General features: G+C 39.4%; 2 long non-coding RNA genes across 6 annotated transcripts; both read left to right on the forward strand.

Moving 5' to 3' along the window:
• Window positions 1-10,657: 10,657 nt before the first annotated feature.
• On the forward strand, window positions 10,658-12,781 carry LOC115191998 (uncharacterized). Of its 2 annotated transcripts, XR_003877849.1 has the most exons (3): window positions 10,658-10,680; window positions 10,824-10,940; window positions 12,539-12,781. It is a non-coding gene; the product is annotated as an uncharacterized LOC115191998 (long non-coding RNA). The 2 variants fall into 2 exon arrangements; XR_003877848.1 differs by lacking the exon at window positions 10,658-10,680 and having other exon boundaries at window positions 10,706-10,940.
• Window positions 12,782-16,314: 3,533 nt separating this feature from the next.
• LOC115191994 (uncharacterized) lies at window positions 16,315-22,615 on the forward strand. Of its 4 annotated transcripts, none has more exons than XR_003877835.1 (10): window positions 16,315-16,729; window positions 18,166-18,682; window positions 20,270-20,364; window positions 20,551-20,658; window positions 20,747-20,851; window positions 20,988-21,169; window positions 21,276-21,379; window positions 21,492-21,670; window positions 21,916-21,969; window positions 22,144-22,615. It is a non-coding gene; the product is annotated as an uncharacterized LOC115191994 (long non-coding RNA). The 4 variants fall into 4 exon arrangements; XR_003877836.1 differs by having other exon boundaries at window positions 20,551-20,629; XR_003877833.1 differs by having other exon boundaries at window positions 20,551-20,851.
• Window positions 22,616-26,785: the final 4,170 nt, after the last annotated feature.

Raw genomic sequence — 26,785 nt, forward strand, 5'->3', positions numbered from 1 at the left:
GGATTCAAACCAGGTACTATAGTGACACCTCTGGCACTGAGATGCTGTGCCTTAGACTGCTGCACCACTTGGGAGCCAAATTTTCCCTCTGTTTTGAATATTGGCCAACTGACAACTCGCATTTCCTCTTGAAATGTTTCTGACACTGTAACAGGAACATTGAGCAGGGAAACGCCCCCAATATGTATCATTGGAGGATAATTATTATTATGTTTTATTTAACCTTTGTTGATCCAGGTTAGTCTCATTGAGATTAAATACATTTTTCAAGAGAGACCTGGTCCAACCAAGACAGAAACAGGGGGGAGCAATGTTTGATACAAATACCAGACATACTGTAACAACTTACAGACATAGACACACCATAAAAAAAATGTAATTTACAGAGACAGACATACATTTCAATTACAGAAACATACAGTCTGTCACATCCTGACCAGCAGAGGAAGTAATTGTATTAGTTTTGGTCAGGGCGTGGCGAGGGTTTGTGTTGTGTATGCATTTCTATGTTCGTTAGTTTAGTTTTCTATGTTAGGATTGGGTGTTGGACTCTCAATTGGAGGCAGGTATTTCTAGTTGCCTCTGATTGAGAGTCCTATATAGAGGTGTGTGTTTGGTTTGGTTAGGTTGTGGGTAGTTGTATTTCGCACTGCTAGTATTCATTTAGCCTGTGAAACTGTCCTTTGTCGTTTGTTGTTTTCTTGTTTTTTTTTGGTATGCGTTATCCTAATTAATTAAAAGATGAGCATCCACCTTCCGCCTGCGTATGGTCCTCCCTCAGCACGATGGCTGTATTTGTGACACAATCGTCTTAGATAAAAAATTATATCATATGTACCACAGCATCAACTCCGAATGACAATCACATTCCTTAGTAACATGTGAGTCAACCAAACATTCAAATTCCTCCAAGGAAACAAGATCCTGGAGGATTCATGCTGGTCTGAACAGAATTACAAAACCATGGGAATTAGTTGCTAAATACATTTTGCCATGATACGTTCTTATTTTAGTACCTGTTAAAAGTAAGTAGTGAGACCGTAACTGTATTTATTTCCTGACCTTATCAAAGAAAAACAGTGATAAAGTCGCAGTTTTCCCAAAATGCCTTCTAAATCATAGTATAACAATGTGTAAGCCTAAGTAGAGTCAACGACGAACAGCCAACAGCACTATAGAGATCACAGTGATGTGTCAGATGCTTTTGGTTGCTAATAAACCTAAGAGCTGCATGATACACGAAATCAATTGCCTTCAGGGTAGTGGTTGAGGTCTGTATATAAATTACATGACTATAGTCCAAGACAGACAGGAATATACTCCGTACCAGCTATTTTCTGGCCTCCAAAGAAAAACAACCCTTATGCCGGTAATAAAAACCTATTCTCAACTTGATCTTCTTTACCAGGTTCTCAACATGATTAGGGAGACTCAGCTTCACTTGCTCTATGGAATTTCCTTCCAAGGTAGTAATGACATGGTTTCAGAGTGTGTAGTATTGGAAAATACTATGTATTTTGTTTTTAGAGGAATTCAGAAGAAGCTTCAAATCAAACTGATGTGTTGACGGATGTTAAAAGCTGTTTGAGCTTTTTCAAAAGCCAAAGTCAAACTGCTGCCACTTGAATAGAGAACAGTTGTCATCCACATAAAAATGTACTGTACATCAAATCAAATGTATTGGGACACATACACATATTTAGCAGATGTTATTGCAGGTGTAGCAAAATGCTTGTGTTCCTAGCTCCAACAGTGCACTAGTATCTAACAAATTCAGAAAAATACACACAATCTAAAAGTAAAAGAATGGATTAAGAAATATATAAATATTGTGAGAAACAATGCCTTAGTGGCATTGACAAAAAAATACAGTAAAATACAGTATATACATATGAAATGAGTAAAACAGTATGTAAACATTATTAAAGTGAATAGTGTTCCATTTAAAGTGACCATCAGCTATATCAGTCTTCCAATGTTGTTGGGTCGCACCAACAAATGAAGAACCCTAGTATGGATCAATTCAAAGAATGGCAAGTATTTAAGATGCATTCAATGGTATCAGACTGTTGTTCTTTAAAAGGAAATGTCTGTCACATAGAGAAGAGCGATAGCAGAATGATAGACAACTGGTTGAGGAAACAGGCAGTGGGCTTCACGTAAAACGTCAATGTGGTCAGAGCAGTAAATGAGATGGGGAAGATTGTTGAGAATGCTGTGAATGTCTCAATAATGATACTGTTTATAGCGTGAGAAGAAAAACCTGTGGGTTATGAGGGTGTCGCAGTTATCATAGTGTCAAAGTTGAGTGTACTGAACGTGGTGAAACTGTTCTTGTTCTGGTTAAAAACACTCCCGTAGAACAAGAAAAGAGACTTCTTTAGTGCCATTAGTACATCTGAATTAACTGACACTGCTAAATGGTTTAACTAGCTAACATAAACGTCTCACAATAGGTTTCTAACCTCAAAGGGTCTGTTTAAAGGAGAAATAAATACAATATTTTTCTCTAATTTGTAATATTTTTTTCATAAATGTGTTTTCTTTCTAGAGATGTTGTAATGTTGTCAATATAAAAACGTTTACTGGCAACATATCCATGTTCCATCAATGTAGCCTAGTATGTACAACTATCCTGTATGTGAATGACTGCCTTGGATGTCAAAATGATGGTGGTATTAATTTCAAGATTCAAGATTTTAAAGTTCAAGATTACAAAATTTCTTAGCGTTAAAAGTTATACTTACTTACTCAGTCCTCTTATTTCCTTCTGGGACATTAAGCCGCTGTCACGGCTGTTCAAATGATCGGGACCAACGGCAGCGTGTTCATAGTTCACAATCTGTATTAACCGTGAAACTAAATGCAATACACCAAACACTTGAAATACCAAAACAACAAACCATGACGCAGAGAGGAAAACACAGTACTCAAAATTAACAACCCACAAAACCAAAAGGGAAAAAAAACCTACATAAATATGATCTCCAATTAGAGACAACGAGATCCGGCTGCCTTACATTGGAGATTCGTCCCAATAACCCCAACATAGAAATAGAATCTAGAAAAACCCAATAGAACAGAAAACAATAAAACCACCCAAAACACCACTGTCACGCCCTGACCACTCTACCTAAGAAAATGACCTCTTACAAGGGTCAGGACGTGACAGCCGCAACAATTGTCTCCCACTGGGTCTGTCTTTGACCACAGCTTGTGCCATCTGTCCCATAACCTATAAAGACCAGCTCAGCAGCCACTACTGTCCGTCGCCATGTCGTTGTTGGCCGGTGTATCTTGTAAATAGTTATAGTTCACTCTATTACAGAAATGTGTCCATTGTTGTCTTACCTCGGGCTTGTCCGATTCCACTGCATCTACTCCACAATCCCTCATAAATCACAAACTACAGGCCTCTTCTCCAAAATGAATACGGGGAAAATATACTATACAATATCCCTATACTAACGTCACAAAAGTTGAGAAAAACAATCAGAATGCAGGTGAAACATGTCTGTCCAGCTAACCTTCACAAATGTGTCAGTTTCATGTGTCATAAGGAATGTGTTCTCTTCTGAGAACATCTTTCTAGGCGAGAAGAATAGCGAAATAACCACTTTATGAAATGACAAGCACTCTTTCCCAACTGGTGTGGAGGACCTGAGCCCTAGGACCATGCCTCGGGACTACCTGGCATGATGACTCCTGCTGTCCCCAGTCCACCGGCTATTGCTGCTGCTCATTTCAACTGTTCTGCCTGCGGCTACGGAACCTGACCTGTTCACGGCGTGCTTGTTGCACACCCTCGACAACTACATGATTATTATTATTTGACCATGCTGCGTCATTTATGAACATTTTAACATCTTGATCCTGTTCTGTATAATATCCACCCGGCACAGCCAGAAGAGGACTGGCCACCCCCTCATAGCCTGGTTCCCTCTCTAGGTTTCTTCCTAGGTTTTTGGCCTTTCTAGGGAGTTTTTCCTAGGGAGTTTTTCCTAGCCACCGTGCCTCTTTCACATGCATTGCTTGCTGTTTGGGGTTTTAGGCTGGGTTTCTGTACAGCACTTTGAGATTTCAGCTGATATACGAAGGGCTATATAAATACATTTGATTTGATTTGATTTTAACAAGCTGTGAGGAACTGAAGAATAAATGAACATGTCTGTGACAAAGCTTATCTAGGTAGACATATTTGCTTGACATGCATATTATTTAAGAGTAACAGTAATCAATAATAATACATTAGTTTCTTAACCTGCTTTCAGTTAAAAACAATCTCAAAGTGCTAAAGAGTAAGTATATTGTTACTATTGAGTGTACAGTAACTGATTTTAATTTGCTATTATTAACTTTAGGTGTTGGGTTAAGTAGTTTTAGTTTTTACAGGCCTCTGATTCAGACGGAGATAAATTGACAAATAATTCACTTAAGTACATTTTGGGGGGGCATAAGTCCATGTTAAATCAACTTATCTCAAGTCTGAATAGGGTCCCCATTGCCTTGTTCAGGGGCAGAACAACAGATTTTACCTTGTCAGCTCGGGGATTCGATCTAGCAACCTTCTGATCTAGCAACCCAACATACCCTTGCGCACTTTTCACGTTTTTGCCGCCTTAAATTAAAATATTAAAAACGGATTCAATTGGGATTTTTTTCATTGATATACACAACTACAACACATTTTCAAACTAAAAGAACAATTGTAGAAATGTGACAAATACTTTTGGTCCCCTAAATTGGGGGAACTATGTACAAGAAGTGCTGTAATTCCTAAACGGTTCACCCAATGTTGATCAAAATAGACAGTTGACTGTCTGCACACAAAGACACTAAACCACATTACGCCCTGTTCAAATCGATCATTATTGTGTCACCTGGTCAAATTGTTCACAAAACAAAACATACAATATCCTTTAAATAATGCACGTCGCTACACCCGCAATAATATCTGCTAAATATGTGCATGTGACCAATAAAATGTCATTTTATTTGATGTAAAAAAAATATAATAATAATGTTTCATCAAGAATGATTAGCGAGTGTCCCTGGCTGTTTTCTCTCTCTCCCCCCTCTCTCGCTCTCCCACCTCTCTCGCTCCCCCCCTCTCTCGCCCCCCCTCTCTCTCTCCCTCCCCCCCCCCCTCGCTCTCCCCCCTCTCTCGCTCTCTCTCTCTGCCTCGAAATGGAATGCTCATCCACCACCACTCAACATTCAAAAATTATCTGGAGAAGAAAGAAGGCACACAGGATAAGTTCATCTATAACAGTCTTTTGAGAGAGAGAAATGAACAGGTGTTACCTTTGATGCGGTTTCATCATATTGAAAAACACTGCAAAGATTCCTGGGTACACCACCAAGGCTGCCGCTCAGATAACAGGATAATATCTCCCTCCATGCCCCTCCTCTTTTTTGTGTTGTGTGTGAAAAGCAAATACAGCTGTAGATGGAGTTGTAGTTGTTACAAACTCCACCCACCCGGGTCCCTGGGACAGCTTAAATAACAAACTCAATGTCTGGGCGCTCTTGTCGAGTATCTCAGACTATGTTATTTGTAGTGATTGTGTGGAACCAGTTGGGTGATTGTATGGACTGTAGGCTACAATGCTGTTTTCTCAAAGAAAAAAAATGAAGGTGACGCTACTGTATCTCTTCGGTATGTGCCCCTTGATTATTGTGACTTTGGTTGTAGAGACTTGACAGCTGTCGTTAAACTCATTTGTGACACCTTTAGACATTTTTCCATGTGATACAGAAACCCATATATATATATATATATGAGGTATTCAACTATATAAACAATTGAAAATCATGTCGCTGCCTTTAGCCAGTACAAAATATATTTCGGCCAGTCTGAGCTGTATGTGGTGTAACACGTCATGCATGCGAGATCTTTGTCCTCTTTGTCCTGGTCAATTTTGACTAAGATTAATGTGTTTCTTCTCTATTTTTGTAGAGAAACGCATGTATCATGCGTGAACACGTATTTTTGTGATTTTGTTGATTATTAAACATAGTCCTGTAGCCCTAACATAACAGTCTGAGGTGTTTTTCCGACACTCGTAAAATTGTGGCAGCTCGAGAAATAGTTTTTTTTTTTTACAAAATAAGTTTTGTTTTAACACTTTATTAAACCGTGTATTTAGCTATAGTCTCATCTTTGGTTTTGTTATGTCATGTGTTTGCTTATCCTGAATGAGGTATGACAACAAATAGACAAATAAACACAGAGCACCACGTCATGTAGACATTTAGGGTTGGTTTCCCGGACACATATTAAGAATTAACATTGTCATTGAAAGTATTTTTAGTCAAGAACCAGTTTGACGAAATGTTGAATCTCTAATCAACTGTCAGTTTAGATCTTTGCTTGCTACGAAATATAATCTTAATGTGTCATCAGTCAGGCTTCTGACCAAGACATAGCACCATCTCGGCAGCATCACTGGATTTATATTAAGCAGTACTTGAGTAAAAGTAAATATACCTTAATAGAAAATGACTCTAGTAAAAGTGAAAGTCATCCAGTAAAATACTACTTGAGTAAATGTCTAAAAGTATTTCGTTTGAAATATACGTATCAAAGTAAAAGTATAAATATTTTCAAATTTCTTAAATTAATCAAACCAGACAGCATAATTTTCTTGTTTGTTTTATTTACGGATAGCAGGGGCACGCTCCAACACTCAGACATCATTTACAAATGAAACCTGTGTTCTGTGAGTCATCAGATCAAGGCAGTAGGGATGACCAGGGTTGTTCTCTTGGTAAGTGTGAAAATGTTGTCATTGTCCTGTCCTGCTAAGCTTTCAAAATGTAAAGAGTACTTTTGGGTGTCAGGGAAAATGTATGGGTAAAAAGTGTGTATTATATATATATATATATATATTTTTATTTTTTTTTTTTTTTTTTCTTTAGGGATGTAGTGAAGTACAAGTTGTCAAAAATGTAAATTATCAAGTAAAGTACAGATACCCAAACAAATTCTTAAGTAGTACTTTCAAGTATTTTATTAAGTGGTCAATTGTTGGATCAGTGTTAATATTGTCAATACAAATAGTGACTAAAATATTTCCAAACACCTATTTTTCAGTGGCAATTAACTGCCTAAATAGACCAAGAACCAACTATAGGCTAAAATATTTTTCATTTCAGTTACTAAAACGAGACTTCACTAAATTATCTCTGCTACTAAATATGAGTACTAAATGGACTGGACAATAGTTTTTGGATAGATTGAGAGTTTTTACGTGTCTGCGCAGGGGCAGTTCAGTTCAGCAGAAGGAAAGACGCGCCGAAGCCTAATGTTGTACATCAGCTGGTGAGCTGCAGGTGAGCAAGCTATGAATCTGGGCAGCAAAGGCAGACAGACTCTACTTTGATTATCTGCTACACATCGCGCAGGTGACTCGTCGTGCTGTTGACTCTCTCTTTGCCTGGTTATGAAACACAGGTGCTTTACGAAATTAAAAACAATAGCAGCAATTGATTTACATAGTGTGCAACAGTCGAGCTATGTTTTTCTCTTCCTGTGTATAGCAGTAGGTTTGCTTGTGTATAGCAGTAGGAGTTTCTAGTCTTGCTCATTCGTCTCACTTTCCCCAACTGCATTTCATAGCCAGGTACGGTGGAGCCAAGTCTCACTCTTTTCCTGAAGAAAACGTCTTGGTCCTAGCTCTTACTGTTCAAAAGATATGACCCATATTACCGGCGCTACGTTTTGGTGGACCCCATTTTCATTTTAAATTACAGACATAAGAGTACCAGACCCGATCACAGGGATGGATAACTCTTGAGGTCCCGTGGATCACTATGGAATTAAGTAAAGTCTGCATTCAGTTTTTTTTTTTTTTGCGCCCCATGTATGGAATGATCTGCAGCGCTCTGCACCATGATGCTCTGGTGGCTCTAGGGCAGTTCAGGTCGTACATTTTGTATAATTTGTGCACATGCAGGACTCTCTTGAAAATAGGTTTAGTCTCAATGTGATTTCACTGTCAAAATAAAGGTACAAAAAAGAAGGTAAGAAGGAGTGTATTTATTTTTTTACAATGATGGCATTTCAGTTTTTGTGCCATTACCAGCAGAAGGAAGAGTTGCTATCTAGAACCTAAAAGGGTTCTTCAGCTGTCCCCATAGAGAACCCTTTGAAGAACCGTTTTGGTTTCAGGTAGAACCCTTTTGGGTTCCATGTAGAACCCTTACCCCACAGGAGGCTCTACATCCAGGGTGGGCAAACCTTTTGGCTCGAGGGCCACGATCGGGATTTTGAAATTCAACGAAGGGCCACATTTGGGGGGACCAATTCTTTGTTAAAATCAATTTGCGGGGGCCTCTCGAGTGGCGGAGCGTTTAAAGGCACTACATCGCATTGCTTGAGGCCATCACAACAGACCCGGGGTCGATCCCAGACTGTGTCACAGCTGGCCGTGACTGGGAGACCCATGAGGCGGCACACAATTGGCCAGCATCGTCCGTGGTTTCTTTGACACATTGCTGCGGCTGGCTTCCGGGTTAAGCGGCATTGGTACAAGAAGCAGTGCGGCTTGGCTGGGTCATGTTTTGGAGGACGCACGGCTGTCCGACCTCCACCTCTCCCAAGTCTGTATGGGAGTTTGCAGCGATGGGACAAGACTATAACTACCAATTGGATACCAAAAAAATTGGGGAGGAATAAAGGTGTATGTCTCGCTGGCCAGATTGAAGTGCCCGGCGGGCCGTACTTTGCCCCCCCCACTTACTCTACATGGAACCACAAAAGGGTTCGACCTAGAACCAAAAAGGGTTTTACCTAGAATCAAAAATAGTTATGCTATGGGGGACAGCTGAAGAACCGTTTGGAACAGTTTCTTCTAAGAGTGTGTACAAACAAATTCGTAGAGCTACCAGTCCTGTAATTTCTTTCCTAACTGTCACCATCACATCAGGCCTTTACAGTTTTCCTCGATTGCTAAGACACTTTCAATTAAACATCATAACCGGCACATCATAACCTAATGAGCACAACAGTATTCTTTTTTGCAAACTGTAAGATCCATTTCTCATTGTTTTCACAGAAAATGCTAGCAATTTGTTTTGCAAAACAGTAAAGACAACTCTCTACAAAAGAAGCAAAATTCAGTTGATTATATCATGTCAAACTAAATTAAAACATTTGATCACAGCTGGTATAAATGATTCCAATGATTGTGAACTACTTCTGCACATGTGTAAAACTTCTTTGCACAATTGTTCAATCAGCAATCAATCATCCTATAATTATAGTATCAACAGATGACCTAGAAATATAAGAGGTTTTACCATGTTATGGTATATTGATAGTTGTAGTCAGTATTTATTGGGCCGTTGTGTAACGATTTATTGAAATAACTTATAATAAAGATAACTTATAATGAAATAACTTTTCATTAGATAAGAAGTTGTATGTTTTGATGGATGTAGTTGATTTGTGTCATGTATTTAAGTCTTAATGCATTTGCAAATGGAATGTGTCATTTTGGCCAACTTGTTTCAGTTTGGGGCTGATTGTTAATTGTTTAGAAAAAGTTAATTCTGTGTGGACACTTTTTCTCAAGCAATCAGGAAAATTCATTTGCAACATTGCTATATTAGAGAAGAACTATGGTATTTAAGTCAATGCGTTGATATTGAGTCTCTCTTTCTCTCCACAGTACTCTGCTCAGCCCAGCATTCAGCCCAACCTGAGACTTGGCAGGTGAAAGGAATCGCGGGAAAGTCTCTCTCTTTTCCAGAAAGGGTGTTGAAGTCTGGCAATTTACTTTATGGAGACCTTGGCAAAGTTGCACATGTGTATCCTGGTAAACAAAGTAATACCAACCTTGTGAAGAGATTTAAAAAACCGCCTTCACTGGAACAATGTTACTGGATTCTTCACTTTGTCAGACCTACAATAGACGATTCTGGGATTTACACTGTGGCGAATGCAGATGAAGAGAAGATGACACATGCATTTCAGCTGACTGTGTACTGTAAGTGTGTGTGTGTGTGCTGTAAATTACAAAATCATTAAAATAGTCGCTTTATTGGTTCGGTAAAAAGCTGAGCGATGGGGCTGGAGAAATGTACCACTCTCAAATTCATAGACAGAGCGATGGATAGAAGGACTGATCAACCATTATATAACAATTATAGTTGTAACCTGTTTTAGACTATATATAGTGTTTGCTTACAATTTCTTTGTTTACAAACACTGGAGTAAAACAAGCTGATGGGTTCTCTGATGGGGACTAAGCTCATGAAGCATTTATAAGTTATATTCTTCAAAATGTGTCCAAATCATGAATGTATAAGTCCAAAAATGTATGTAGCATCTGCTCTTTGCCAATTTAAAGATAAGTACCATTTCACCAATTCCCATTTATTCATTATTTGTCTTCCAGATGTTCTGTCCAAACCTCAGGTGACGGTCCATGATAACATCTCCTGTACAGTGGTGTGTTCTGTGGAGAACGGGAGAGAGGTGACCCTGTCCTGGTACAGAGGAGAGGAGAGACTCAACCAGACCAGCAGCCCTGACCTCAATATCACCCTCTCTCTACCTCTCAAGGTGGATGAACAGAACAGAGAGTCTTACAGATGTGAGGCTGCCAACCCAGTCAGCAAGGGGACCGGTGTTGTTCCACATTCCTGTATAGAGTGATCCCTCCAAGGTGACAGGTAAAAAAACAACATGTACAGTAGCAATGTTACATTGCAGTATCCAGACAATACCAACTTCTATATGAAACAGTAAGTATGGTAGAGCTCATTTTATGAAACACTGTTTTAATTAAAATATAGTTTCTCTCTTTTTACTTCAGATGGTGATGAGAGGACTCCAGGTTCTCTTCTTATTGCTGTAATCTGTGTTCTGGTTGCTTCAGGACTTGTTGGACTTGCAATATGTCTTAAGAAGAGAAACAGACACTCACATGCAGGTATTCATCTTTTAGCAGGGAGATGTTATTCCGTGAAAACCTGTTGTGCAGAACCTTTTTTAATGATCATTGATGGTTTTTTGGGAAAACGTAGGACATGTTTGCCTGAACAACAGCTACAGGTCAAATAAAATATAAATCTTCCACACTTCCTCAGCTATCTCAGACCACTTCTCTAAATGTGTTATAAAGCAGAAGTCACACACACACAAGCATGCTCGGACAATAATTACGTTATGGGTTCTCTGACGCCAAAAAGACTGCTAGTACAGACACCGGTATCCATAGTAACATGAGTTCTTAGTGTTGACAGAACCTGTCTTGCGGATGAGCATTTGTGCATATCTGTCAGTTACTCCCACCCACACTGTATATTTCATTTCCATTATTTGCCTTTATAGATTCACCCGAAAGAAAGCAAGATGACATTCTGTATGCAGAGAACTCACATTAAACCAGCAGATAACCAGGTTACTTACTAATAATGCTACAGCCTGATAAACATAGGAGATGTAATACAGCAGCTTTAGCAGCCCTGATGGCTACAACTGTTGACTTTAGCTCTGTGCCAGTGGGTTTAATGTGGTCTTGAGTTGCACAGACCACCTGAGTTTGATACCCGGCCTGATGTCATTGCATCCAGTTTTGTCCATGTGATATGGTTGGGTTGCACAATGAGAAGCCACACAGCTCATTTTGTTCATACACTGAACAAAATATAAATGCAACATGTAAATGTTCCCATGTTTCATTAGCTGAATTAATATATCCCAAAAGATTGCATACGCACATGAAGCTTATTTTAATGAAATTCTGTGCACAAATTTGAGTGTATCCCTGTTAGTGAGCTTTTCTCCTTTGCCAGATAATCCATCCACCTGACAGGTGTGGCATATCAAGAAGCTGATTAAACAGCATGATAATTACACAGGTGCACCTTTTGCTGGGGATAAATGGTCACTCTAAAATGTGCAGTTTTGTCACACAACACAATGCCACAGATGTCTCAAGTTTTTAGGGAGATTGCAATTGGCATGCTGAGGAGTATTTCTGTCTCTAATAAAGCCCTTTTGTGGGGAAAAACTCATTATGATTATCTGGGCCTGGTTCCCGCGTGGGTGGGCCTTTGACCTCCCAGTCCCACCCATTGCTGCACCCCTGCACAGTCATGTGAAATCCATAGATTAGGGCCTAATGAATGAATTTCAATTGACTGATTTCCTTATATGAACTGTAACTCAGTAAAATCCTTGAAATTGTTGCATTTTATACTTTTGTTCAGTATAGTAATGCCTTTGATCTTCCTGTGTCTTTAACAGTATTTGCCAAGTCTATGGACTCTTAAACTTGGCTTCATGGTTCCTCCCACTAGATTTAAGAATGGTTCTAGATGTGTTGACTGTTGAGTTACCTAGTCCAGAACCATGAGAATAGATAAGAGAGCATCAGACTTGTCTTCCTCTGGTACAAAGTATCTGATAACGAAACATGATCCTTTTTCTTTTTTGCTACACCTTTTCTCATCCCCCGCTCTCTGCCCCTCTTTCCTTGTTCCTCTCAATCCTTCCCTCCCTACCTCTTTCCCTCTCCCTGTCTAGGAGGAGCGAAGAGGTATACCAGAACTTGATCCGCTTAGAGACAACCCTGAGCTGACATCAGTTTATTATACACTCCAGTTACATTGCATCACTGCCAGCGAGGATGTTAACACTGCATGAAGGAGAGCGAAAACAGGAAGTTACTGAGAGGGTTACATGATCATTCACATCCAAGAGAAGGCATTACATCCTAAAGAGGACGTTAAGACAAAATTATAGTAAAGATGAATCTAGAAAACTTAATGGAGGCACAGTTGTTACTGGAGAAAATTCCCATTTAACTATTGCATTGTTGTTATTTCAGACTTCCTGTGTTGGTCATTCTTTTGTTGAATTAGGGCCTTGGTGAGATTCACTGATATAGACAAATTCAATAACTATGCCTAGAGTTTTTAGTGGGTGATCTCTCTTTTTTTATTTATTTTTGTACCTTTTTTTAAACCAGGTAGGCCAGTTGAGAACAAGTTCTCATTTACAACTGCTATCTGGCCAAGATAAAGCAAAGCAGTGTGACAAAAACAGAGTTACACATAAACAAACGTACAGTCAACAACGAAAAAGAACAGAAAAATTGAAAAATTGATGTTGTGTGTGCAAATGTAGAAGAGTTGGGAGGTAGGCAATAAATAGGCCCTAGAGGCGCAAATAATTACAATTTAGCATTAATACTGGAGTGCTAGATGTGCAGATGTGCAAGTACTGGGCTGCAAGAGGGTAAGTAATAATATGTGGATGAGGTAGTCGAGTGTGCTATTTACAGATTGGCTGTGTACAGGTACAGTGATCATTATTAAGCTGCTCTGGCAGCTGATGCTTATAGAGAGGGAGATATAAGACTCCAGCTTCAGAGATTTTTGCAATTCGTTCTAGTCATTGGCAGCAGAGAACTGGAAGGAAAGGCGGCACAGTGGAGATAAGCCTAGGCATTGAGTGACGATTTATAGGTTAAAACAAATGGAACCTATCTTAATACAATTCACTAGTGTGTTTGCTATGCTACTGCTGGGCCAAAGCTTATTTTCAGTACTGTCTGTTTTGTTTAAATGTAGGTGCCTCCCCTGTATCTTTTTATAGCTGGTCATTGTTTAGCTTGCCAGTGGATAGCAGCTATGTACATAAAAAGCAGATATTTGGTTAGGTATAGCCACCTACTCCTTATAAGCAATGGCTGTTAGGCTACATTGGAAACAAAGTCCACAAGCACATTTTTCCTTTCACCATGTAGATTCTATTGAAACATTTCTGAGGGGTATATTTTGATTTGCCTTTTGACTCAGACAAGTATCTTTGGTGACATTTTACTCTTATTGCTTTTGGCAAAATGCAGACACGATTAAGTGTAGTTCAGATCTTGCTTTGACAACTGTGTTCATGCAGTTTGAATGTACAAAATGAACAGTTTATTATGATGGACCATTTATTGCTTGTCCTTTTCTAGCTACACAGTATGTAGGTCATCATATCTTAAGAATACAACCACTCCCTCCTGCACGCTCCTACATTAGCCCACATACAGTGTATAACTCTGAAAAAATATCTTCCAGTCTTTGCACTGGAAGATATTTCATTTTTATACTAATCAAGTAGAAAGGGAAGAGGTATAATGGACGCTGTTGTCTCTTTCGGATGACAAGTCACCTGGTACAGATAATCTTGATGCCAAATTTCTTAGTTACAGCTAACCAAATATCTTCTGAAATCTCTCATTTTTTTTTACAAGTGCTTGATATATGGGGTGTTCCCAGAAGTCCGGAAAGAGTCAAAGGTTATTCCACTACCTAAGGATAAAAAAATCTGCATTCACTAGTCCTGATAGTCTTCCAATAAGCTTGCTGCCTGTGTTATGAAAATTATTGGAAAAATTGTTTCTGTACAAATCAAGGATTATTTCTCATGTAATGGTCTGATAGCATGCATACAGCATGCATACAAAGAAGGGCATTCTACAAGTACAGCTTCGAACAAATGACAGATGATTGGTTAAAGAGTATGGATGACAGGAAGTTAGTTGGTGTAGTGTTGCTAGATTTCAGTGCTGATTTTGATGTAATTGATCATGAACTGTTACTAGGTAACTCAAATGTTATGGTTTTAAGTCTGCATCTCTATCCTGGATGGAAAGCTAATTATCCAGGAGAAGGCAAAACGTGTTATTTAATGGTAGCTTTTCAAACAGTAATGATATACATTGTGGTGTTCCTCAAGGAAGTTGCCTTGGCCCACTTCTCTACTCTCTTTACTAATGATTTACCTTCAGTAATGAACAAAGCAAGAGTGGTCATGTATGCTGATGACTCTACAGTGTATAGCGCAGCATCAGAATGTTATGAGCTAACAGATGTACTGAGAAGTGAACTAAGAATGGTGTCTGAGTGGGTTGATATGAACAAATTGGTGTTGAACATTTCTAAAATGAAATGTATTGTATTTGGTTCAAGATATATGCATGCTGATGAAACCCAATTTAATTTGTTGATGAATAGAACGCATGTAGAGCAAGTAAAAAAAAAAAAAACTATGCAGCTTTATCATGGTCAGAACACATAGATAATACTGTTACTAAGATGTGTAAGGGAATTGTTGTTACAAGAAAATGTTCACATTTAACACACTGAATCTGGTGATTGAATACCTGGTCTTATCACACTTAGAGTACTGTCCAGTTATATGGTCATCTGCAGCAAGAAATATATAAAAAAAAGATTCAAATCGCTCAAAACAGGGCTGCCAGATTAGCTCTTCATTGGTCTGTCTGTATGAATATTATCCAAATGCATCAGAATCTTTCATGGCTTCACATTGAAAACAAATTACTATCCAGTCTTCTGATTTTCTTTAGGAATGTTATATTTTTAAAAAACTATATTTTTCAGGCCAGTTAGTACATGCTAGCAACGCGCATAACCACAAAACCAGACAGGCAAATTCAGGGCAGCTAAGACAACCCAAGCCAAGGACAAATTGCCTTAAATCTACTTTTTATATAAAGCCATAGGTGAATGGAACTCTTTACCAACTCATATTTCTCAGGCAAAAGTAAATCCACCTTCAATAAAAAAAAATGTTGATCATCTAATGCGATAGATCATATGACTGGACAGCAAATGGAAAGCATCAAGTACAATTGTGCCAGTGTTATCCGTTTAGGGGAGGGTTTGGGTGGAGTAGGCCGTCATTGTAAATAAGAATTTGTTCTTAACTGACTTGCCTAGTTAAATAAAGGTTAAATAATAAAATAAACGTTTTTCTTTAAAATCTAACCCCCATATCACACACCCACAAGCTAAAAGCATAATATAATGTGTGTTCATTAATAAAATGACAAAAAAAATAAAAAACTTATTGGGAGAGAGCCTCAAATATCACATTTATGTGTATATATCCACTGTACACATACATTGGCAATTGGTTCCTGTTTCAGTCATGTCTTTGGCCACATTCACATGGGTGAAATACAGTGCAAATAAAGTTTTCAGACCCATTTACTTTTTCCACATTTTGTTACGTTACAGCCTTATTTTAAAATGGATTAAATCGTTTTTCCCCTCATCAATCTACACACACACCCCATAATGACAAAGCAAAAACAGGTTCAGAAATTTTTGCAAGTGTATTAAAAATAAAAGTAAATATCACATGTACATAAGTATTCAGACCCTTTTCTCAGTACTTTGTTGAAGCACCTTTGGCAGCGATTACAGCCTTGAGTCTTCCTGGGTATGATGCTACAAGCTTGGCACACCTGTATTTAGAGAGTTTCTCCCATTTTTCTCTGCAGATTATCTCAAATTCTGTCAGGTTTGATTGGGAGCAACACTGCACAGCTATTTTAAGATCTCCTCAGAGATGTTAAATCAGGTTCAAGTCCGGCTCTGGCTGGGCCACTCAAGGACACTTTGTTGGAACCTTAGTAGGAGTGTCGTTAAACATAGTGCGCCTCGCCTTATACACTCTAACATTGAGCTCTTACCAAGCGAGCCCTTCCTAGAACGCGCCGAGAAAAGGAAGTGGAAGTAGTGCAGCAGCTGCTATTTAAACGGATCATCCACAGCACAACAGTACATAACTCTGCCCGCCTAAAAGATTATTGGAAATATAGCGGCTGTGAAGAGACCTCTAAAGTCCCAGCAATAGAGAACTAGAAAACGTCAACGCTTCAATATTTGGGAATATCAGTACGTTTCATCATCGGTAAGTAGGCTATTCCTGTAGAAGTTGTACTTTGTGTTGGTTACTGTTGTAATATATAGGCATGTATTCTCATAATGTATAGGCTAGCCTGTTAGACCTACTGTTATTCATCTATACATTTAATTCGTTGTCTATCTATTGTTTAGCCTATTGTCCTTGTCCTTTTTAAACGCCATTCCCCACGAATAAAGTCGCACAAAAAGTATACAGCTCTGGTATAAAAGAGGTTGTGGGTGAGAACAGTGCTGTTAGTCTGGTTCAGTCTCTCATCTCTACCGTACCACAACAGAGTCACATCTCTCCCGTTGTCCACACAACACACCACTGAACAGCTCTCACTGCCAGGAGGAAATTGCCAGTTATGATACCAGATGACACGGAGTGGAATGTAATACCTGAACAAGCTAACCAAACATGGGCTATCAGCAAATTGTAAAAAGCATTCCAAAAATAATTGGTGTGTCAAATTTGAATGTAGACTAAATTATTCATATAGCCTATGCCTATGACTTATCACCAGATAAGATCAAAATGTGTATATTTGTATTATGCCTTATGGACTTTTTTTTAAAATAGAAGCAACCGCGTCACATGGAGATGCGACATTTAGAGTATCTTGTGCTGACTGACTACCTCAAATTATAATAATTTAACAGAGAGCGCTTTTGCCCCATGTAGTCTATAGCCATCTCTTTTCCTTCGTTTTGTATGCACTATTTAGCCTACTAACTTAGGACCAAGGTAAAAACAGTTTCAGGTTGGATGTTCGCCAGATATTCGGGCTTTCAAACCTCAATAGCTTTCAAACCTCTTAGGCCACAGACTCCAAATAAGTGTCATGATGTTGGACAAATTGTGCACAACACTGCACAGGTCTTATTTTCACGATTTTGACATGAATTCGCTTTCCAAAGCTAATAAACGTGTGGAAATGTGAGCAGCATTCAGTATTCTGAGTTGAATTAGTTCGGGAGCGTAAACAAAGTTCAAACTTTTTTTATATTCTAATTTCAATAGCTCCTTGGTCATGTGACCTACTGACCTCAAATACAGTTCAGAATGTACATTCAGTGGGCCTACACATTGCACACCCTTTAGTTTGTCCATTTTCATCTCATACGTTGTTACATGAATTTTGTACATTTTCTCATTGCAATACCTCCTTGGTCATGTGACCAACTGGACTCAACCAAGGTTCGGAATGTCCATTGACTATCCTATATTGCACACCCTTTAGTTTGTCCATTTTCATCTCACACGTTGTTACATGAATTTTGTACATTTTCTCATTTCAATACCTCCTTGGTCATGTGACCAACTGGACTCAACCAAGGTTCGGAATGTCCATTGACTATCCTATATTGCACACCCTTTAGTTTGTACATTTTCATCTCACACGATTTTACATTAATTTGCCTGCTCTGCCCCGCTGAAAGACAGTGTCACTGACACACCTATTCACTTGGGCCTTCTCCCTGGAGCCTTCCTGACCTCCAGGCAGGCCCCCATTGACCTGGTGACCTCTGACTCCAGGCCTCTAGGCCTACACTCCATGCCCACCTCACTGAAAATGACATACTGTACATACCCCTGTGCCCACCTCAGTGCAACATGATCCATCCAGGGCCTCAGCTGGATGCCTGAAATGTGAGAAATGTAAACAAGATGCTACAGTAGTGTGTGTCTGTGTGTGTATGGATGGAGTTCCAAGAAAATGCATGTGTGATGTGCCCCTCTGTGTCAATGCTGAAATGCCATAAATGGATGGCAAATGAGATAGTGATGAGAGTGAGAGCATACAGTATGAAAATAAAGACGCCTTGGGATCTAAAATGAGTGTGGGGTGCCCTCTTGTCTCCTTTTTGTCCATTTGTAGACGCTGCAGTCCCCCCTGGTGGAGGTTCTTGGAACTGCTATGTAAGTCTGAGCAAAGGATGAGGAAAACCTTCGAAGGTGATGCGTGTTGTCTTGAATACCAGGCAGATGTTTGAGTACGGAATTAAATGGTGTAAACTGAACAGGTTGAACTTGTTGAGTACACTCTTCGAAAAAGGGGTTCCAACAAGGTTATTTGGCTGTGGCCGAAAGAGAATGCTTTTTGGTTCCAGTAAGAACACTTTTGGGATCCATGTAGAACACTCTGTGGAATGGAACAAAAAAAAATTCTACCTAGGCACAGAAGGGATTCTATTGTACCTGGAACAAAAAATAATATCATATTGGGACAGTGGAATAATCCTTTTAGGTTCTAGATAGCATATTTTTCTCAGAGTGTAGGCCTATATTGCAGTGGTGGATCTGTGGTTTTCTGTAAAAAAAAAAAAAATGTTAATTGGTGGTGGTGAGTTAAGATAATCAGAAATACCATGAAACATCCCCACTTTTAGCACACATTTGCAGTCAGGCAAAGTAACCTTCCATGTGTGCTGAGGCATGTGTGATCACTCAACATTGACAGGAGCAACAAAATATTACATGCTCGCATGCAAAGAAAATACATTTACAAAACAATGAAGAAATTGACAAAAGTCGTAAATGTTATGAAATAAAACAAAACTTGTTGATCAAGTGTAGCAGTTTTAATTGCATTACCAGAAGTTACCGTGAATCAACATTGTAGATTATGAAAAATGAACTGTTAACATTCGCTGGTGGCGATTTAATGGGGAATTGATCAACATTAACAAACAAGTGTATCCAAAATAATTCACACAATGACACAATAAATGCGCATGACTTGTCGGGAGACAGAAACATGCCTTTAGTGGGTCTTTGCCACACAAAAACACAGACAGATTATAATCTAATCAACTATATTTAAATGATGGAGTGCACCCATGTGTCACTCCCTCTGAACTATCCACAGTTTCCCTGTATCAATAAATCCATAGCTCTTTATGAACTTGAACAATTTAATTCACACAGTAACATTCATTTAGTTGATTCATCTGTCTTCAAACATCTCCTGGCGTCAGTGACACCAGGACTTCCATGGGAACGCCAGCCAGTCGCGAGTATAACACCTTCTCTCATCCTTCCACTACAGTTGTCATTTATGGAAAAACAAATGAAAAATCAGAAAAGGGTCTGTCATACCAAAAAGTGTTTTCCTCAAGGAGATTTTATTTCATCTTTCCAACCAGGTGAAGTACTATGAAGGCACCAGTGATCTCGACAAGAGGCGCAAAATTCGTACGGGGCAGAAATTAAATATTCGGGTTAAGCAGTTAACTTCAATTACATAACTGGAAGGATTTAGCTATGAACAATCATTTTTCAAAAATAATTTTCCATCTAGGTAGTCGGTCATCTACAAGTTGCTACAGTAGCTATTAAATTTAGTTATATGTCTGTCATTTTGAGGAAGAAAGTGAGAAAGAAAGGATGAAAGTAAGTGAGGGAAAGAGAGAAGTGGGCAGAGAGTGAAAGACAACCTTTTTTTTATCAATCTCATTCTATTATATCTGAAATTATTATGATTTCAATGAATGTCATATCAGAGAGAATACAATGTTTCAATTTGTCACCTTGTGCTTAAAGGTCAGTACCTGTCTAGCTTGACAGAAGTTTGAGAGGGTGAAGACTGTGGCGCAGGAGTTGAAGCCCATCAGTTGTTTCACCATGGCACATGATCGGTAAGTGTCAAAATTCTAATTTTGACCTGATAAGCTGTTTTGTAATGGTTGCTTTATTTGACCACAGCAGAGTTACAATATTATACAATGTGTGTCATTATCCATACAAATTTTAAAATCTGCATACTGAATGACACAGATACGGATAAGAATGACGTAATCTTCTCTCTAACACTTTAAATGTAGGGGTGGACCTCATCGGACCCTTCACGAAATCCAGGAATGGCAACAGCTGGTGTTTGACGGCGACCAATTTCTTGACCAAGTGGGTATAGGCAATACCGTTGTATTAAGGTCAGTAAAGGAAGAGAATGTGCTTAAATATAAATTCCCTTCTGTAACCTATTAAAAAGGGTTTTCCTTTTGTATGATACCCATCAAGGACAAGACTGGCGAGGCCACCTCCAAGGTGTTGATGGACATCTTCAACACCCATGTTTCTCCTGAGGTCATCTTGAGTGACCAAGGTTGTGAACTTCGGAACAAGGTACAGGTTATATTCTGTCACCATTGGTTTGTTTTAGTTTTTTTTACAATTCGTTTTTGATTTTCCATGGTATATAATCAGACATTTCAATATCTTCCATTGTCAATAGCTTTCCCTTTCCTACCCCCTCCTCCAGGATTGGATGAATGGACCAACCAGACCCTCAAGACTGCCATGGGCAAGTCCCTTGACGGGTTCCTGGAATGGTGGGAGGACATCCTGAAGGTCATTCTCTTTGCACACAACAGAAGCATCCAGCCTCCGGAGTACTCACCCTATCGCCTGCAGTACAGACCGGAGCCGCAGCTATTTACTGAGGTAAACAATGCAATTGTATATACGATTATGTCATATACTGTAGTATTTAAAATTTGTGATTGACTTAGTGTTGTTGTTTGTCTATTGCTATTTTTGTACTTTTCAGATCACTGAAACTCCACCTAAAGGTGGAAGTTGTCAAGCCAGATCAGAACGCCTTCGAGGACTACCTTGACATGGGCTGAGAAGGATGTGGAGGTTTTTGACCAGGTAAAAATGATTGTCCGCTGGTAATTTATTTTCTGGGCCTCCAGGAGATATGTAAGAGATGTATTTGTAATAATATGAAATGTAATTTCATTTATTTCTATTCTCAATCAAGGTGAGACTGAACATGGACAAGGCACATGAGAAACAGAAGGGGAGCTACCGGAGGAGAATCAAGAAGGGGACCAAGTGCTTCGACATCCGGGCAAATAACTTGGAAGAAGGACGAAAGGAAGGCGAGACCGGGAAACCTTGCTGCTCATTCGCTCCTAGCTGGGGTCAACATCCGTTAAGGTGAATATAAAAATCTCTGTTGATAACTACTGGCATTTGCCTAATCGCGGTGGGCGGCATGACCATGCTGTCAGCAGTACCAACACTGGCCCAGGTGTTTCTCCAGATAGTAAATCTCAAGGCTAACCACTGGGTCACGTTAAGTAACCTCCGCTGCCAGGAAGGTACTGTTAAGGTGTGTGACTCCAGTGGTCATGACACCATCCTGGAGTTTCTCTCAGAACTCATCTCTCTATCTTTTCCAGGGACCATCCCTTACCTCCCTCATCAACCCCACTGACACAAAACATTACAGACAGGTATCCTTTATTTTCTGTCTGCCATTAACATTATTGCATGTCTAATCAAACAATTAAATTCAATAATTCAATAACTGTATTTTTGCACACCTGATCAACCTGTAACCTGTGTGTTTTCTTGTTTCCGTCTTTGGCTCCTACCCTGTTCTCTTTACTCTGCTTCCTGTTCTCCAGGACCTAGCGGTTCTGCCTAACACCCAGACATGGATCCACCTGATGTCCTCCATTACCAACCACCCTCCAACTTTTAATTACATCATCTACAGCAACTGTTATTGTGATGTTGTTATTATTTGCTAAGAAGGTTTTCTTGTTCTATCGTACTGGGCACATAATGTGAGATACACAGGTGTACTAAAAACACTAGCACTGCAAAAAAAGAGCAGCAGTGCACGGGCTTTGCAGTCTACCTTTTCGAGGACCCCTTCTGAGACGGGCTGACTGTTTAGAACAAGTGACAGGCAGAACCTCCCACGCACACAGAACCCACCTCCTCTCTATTCCACACACCATAATCCATTTTTTTCAGTCTATGATTGCCATGTGAGTGAACAAAACATCTGTGAAAGTAAATTCACCTACCTGTAGCAAAAAAAACATCAATGTTTTTCTATTAAAATCTTAAATATTGCCAGGTTGGTTTTCACAGCTGTTTCACAAGGTGTTCATTATTGTTCATTAACTAATCCCTTGATGGCATTTGTTGGTTCAACATTATTCATTGTTGTTTGTATCCCAGGACATACAATAGATACATATATAGTCTACCACACGGTTGCACTATTGAGCTATGATCATAGTAGAGGACTACTGAAATAACATTATTTCAATGTAGATAAGGGAAGGCCAGTTTAAATGAAAACATGCCAGACAGACAAGCCAGTGTATGAATCAAACGTATTTGCATATGAATGGAGTGGAAATTAGCTGACTTTGGGGGGCTACAAGCTTGACACAAGCTACAATCTTGGCACACTGTATTTGGGGACTTTCTCCCATTCTTCTCTGCAGATCCTCTCAAGCTCTGTCAGATTGGATGGGGAGCATCCCTTCACAGATATTTTCAGGTCTCTCCAGAGATGTTCAAACGGGTTCAAGTCCGGGATCTGGCTGGGCCATTTGTCACGAACCGGCTTGAAGCCTGTAACAAAAAGGGAAACAACGTGGAGATAAAGAATAACAAAATATATTTATTAAATAAAGTAAAATAAATACAATTAACAATGGTGTGTGTAGCCAGTAATCAGTAGTGTAAGTGAGTGTTTTGCATGCATACATGTGATAATGCGGGGTGTTGAAAGGTGCCATTGCAAACAAACCAAATAGCCACAAAAATGCCACAACCAAAATCTGTCTGTGTCTGCATGGAGAGAGTCTCCTCCATGAATGGGGAAGTGGTCTATTTATCCTGGGACACCGGGTCCAGGTATTTCCCATGTCGCTGACGACCCTCCCGGCTCCGCCCACCGGCATCCTAATAAGAAAACAAGAGCAAAGAGAGAGAATACGGCAGACAGAGTGGGAGGGTCGTCACACACTCAAGGACATTCAGAGACCGAAGCCACTCCTGCATTGTGTTGGCTGTGTGCTTAGTGTCGTTGTCCTGTTGAAGGTGAACCTTCATCCCAGTCTGAGGTCCTGAGCGCTCTGCAGCAGTTTTCATCAAGGACCTCTCTGTTCTTTAATCTGCTCATCTTTCCCTCGATCCTGACTAGTCTCCAAGTCCCTGCTGCTGAATACATCCCCTCAGCATGATGCTGCCACCACCATGCTTCACCGTAGGGATGGTGCCAGGTTTCCTCCAGACGTGACGCTTGGAATTCAAGCTAAAGAGTTCAATCTTAGTTTCATCAGACCAGATAATCTTGTTTCTCATGGTCTGAGTGTCCTTTAGTTACCTTTTGGCAAAGTCAAAGCGGGCTGTCATCTGCCTTTTACTGAGGAGTGGTTCCCTCTGAACAGTCTACCATAAAGACCTGATTGGTGGAGTGCTGCAGAGATGGTTGTCCTTCTGGAAGGTTCTCGCATCTCCACAGAGGAACTCTGGAGCTCTGTCAGTGACCATCGGGTTCTTGGTCACCTCCCTAACCAAGACCCTTCTCCCCCGATTGCTCAGTTTGGCCAGCTGTACAGTTCTAGGAAGAGTCTTGGTGGTTCCAAACTTCTTCCATTTAAGAATGATGGAGGCCATTGTGTTCCTGGGGACCTTCAGTGCTGCGGAAATGTTTTGATACCCTTCGCCAGATCTGTGCTTTGACACAATCCTGTCTCAGAGCTCTACGGACAAATCCTTTGACCTCACGGTTTGTTTTTTTGGTTTGGTTTTTGCTCTGACATGCATTGTCAACAGTGGGACCTTATGTACACAGGTGTGCCTTTCCAAATTATGTCCAATCAATTGAATTTACCACAGGTGTACCCAATCAAGTTGTAGAAACATCTCAATGATGATCAATGGAGACAGGATGCACCTGAGCTCAATTTCGAGTCTTACAGCAAAGGGGCTGAATACTTATGTAAATGTAATATTTATATATTTTTTTACATTTATACATTTCCTAACATTTCTTAAAACCAGTTTTTGCTTTGTGATTATTTGAGTATTTTGTCTAGATTGATGAGGGGAAAAAATTATGTCATCCGTTTTAGAATAAGGCTGTAATGTAACAAAATTTGGAAAAAGTCAACACTTTTTTGGTTACTAAATGATTCCATATGTGTTATTTCATAGTTTTGATGTCTTCACTATTATTCTACAACATAGAAAATAGTAAAAATAAAGAAAAACCTTTGAATGAGTAGGTGCTCAAAAACTTTTGACCGGTAGTGTACAGTGAAATGCTTACTTATAAGCCCTTAACCAACAATGCAGTTTTAAGAAAAATACGTGTTAGGTAAAAAATAGTTAAGTAAAAAATTATAAATAAAAGTAACAAATAAGAGCAGCAGTAAAATAACAATAGCTAGGCTATATACAGGGTGTACCGGTACAGAATCAATGTGCAGGAGAACCGTTTAGTCGGGGTAATTGAGGTAATATGTACATGTAGGTAGAGTTAAAGTGACTATGCATAGTTAATAAACAGAGAATAGCAGCTGCGTAAAAGGGGGTGGGGGGGGGGCAATACAAATAGTCTGGGTAGCCATTTGATTAGCTGTTCAGGAGTCTTATGGCTTGGGGGTAGAAGCTATTGAGAAGGCTCTTGGAGCTAGACTTGGCACTCCGGTACTGTAGCAGAGAAAAATGTCTATGAATAGCCTAATTTAATGTTATTCTCCTGAATAAAAAAGTGTTTATCTGTTAAACCTCTACAGGATTGGTGTCCCAACCTCGGGACGGTTGAGCTAACGTAGGCTAATGTGATTAGCATGAGGTTGTAAGATACAAAAACAAATCCCAGGACATAGACCTAACTGATATGGGCAGAAAGCTTAAATTCTTTTTAATCTAACTGCACTGTCCAATTTACAGTAGCTATTACAGTGAAATAATACCATGCTATTGTTTGAGGAGAGTGCACAATTATGAACTTGAAAATGCATGAATAAACCGTTAGACACATTTGGGCAGTCTTAATACAACATTTTGAATAGATATGTAATAGTTCATTGGAACGTTCTAAAACTTTCCACAAGAGTGCTGCCATCTAGTGGCCGAAATCTAAATTCTGCCTGGGCTAGAATAATTCATTATGGCCTTTGTCTTGCATTTCAATGATGATGGTACAATAATTTTTTTAAACGCATGTTTTTTTTCTTTGTATTATCTTTAACCAGATCTAATGTGTTATATTCTCCTACATTAATTTCACATTTCCACAAACTTCAAAGTGTTTCCTTTCAAATGGTATCAAGAATATGTATATCCTTGCTTCGGGTCCTGAGCTACAGGCAGTTAGATTTGCGTATATCATTTTAGGCGAAAATGTATAAAACGGGGCGGATCCTATGAGGCTAATTGTTGGGTCTGTGGATAGACCCATACCGCTTCTATACGGATTCTATCTTTTTGGTATTTTGCTGTAAGCAAACCACTAATTTCCTAAATTGCAGAGCTTTTAATAAAACAACCATATTTTCCTGTGATAGTGACACTTGCTTTTCATTTAAAATTGAATGTTTTCATTGGCCTATAGGCCTACCAAGAACTAATGTTGAGGCTGAGCAAGACCTTCAAAAGGCTAGTAGACTATGCCTAGATCGCTATAACAATGATTAAATGTGCCACTAGAGTCTTAGGCTACCTCTTATTTCTCAACAAGGCTACCACCAACAAAGAAGCCCCTGTGTCCATATTGATTTCAGAAAAAGGGATATCTACACAGTAATGGGGGCTGGCTGCAAATCAACTAGCCTAATAATTTTTTTATTTAGGTGATATGTGTATTTTAGCTAAATTGACAAATGAAATTGATTAGATTACTCTGGCAATGAAAATATGTTTTACAAAATCGTGTATATGTAGACGTCATGTAGACATTTGGAAAGCGTTTATGGTGAGATCTTTAATAATAAACTAAACAGACACTTAAACTAAAACGTGATGCGTAAGTGTCCCTTGTACACGACGTGAAAGCATGATGTACAGGTAGATGTCATGTCGGCGTTTTTAAGGTAATTCATGGTGAGATCTTTCATAATAAACGTACATGCAAACTGGCATGTGATGTGTCCGTGCCACGTTACACGATGTGAACACTACGTCTACATGACATGAACGTGACGTGAACGCGTCGGCAGATTGACAAAAAAACGTATCTCCATTGACAGTACATGTTAACTCATGGCGGTATCTTATGGCTCTAGGAAGACGTTG

The sequence above is a fragment of the Salmo trutta genome, chromosome 4 (genome assembly GCF_901001165.1).
Source record: "Salmo trutta chromosome 4, fSalTru1.1, whole genome shotgun sequence".
Classification (NCBI taxonomy): domain Eukaryota; kingdom Metazoa; phylum Chordata; class Actinopteri; order Salmoniformes; family Salmonidae; genus Salmo; species Salmo trutta.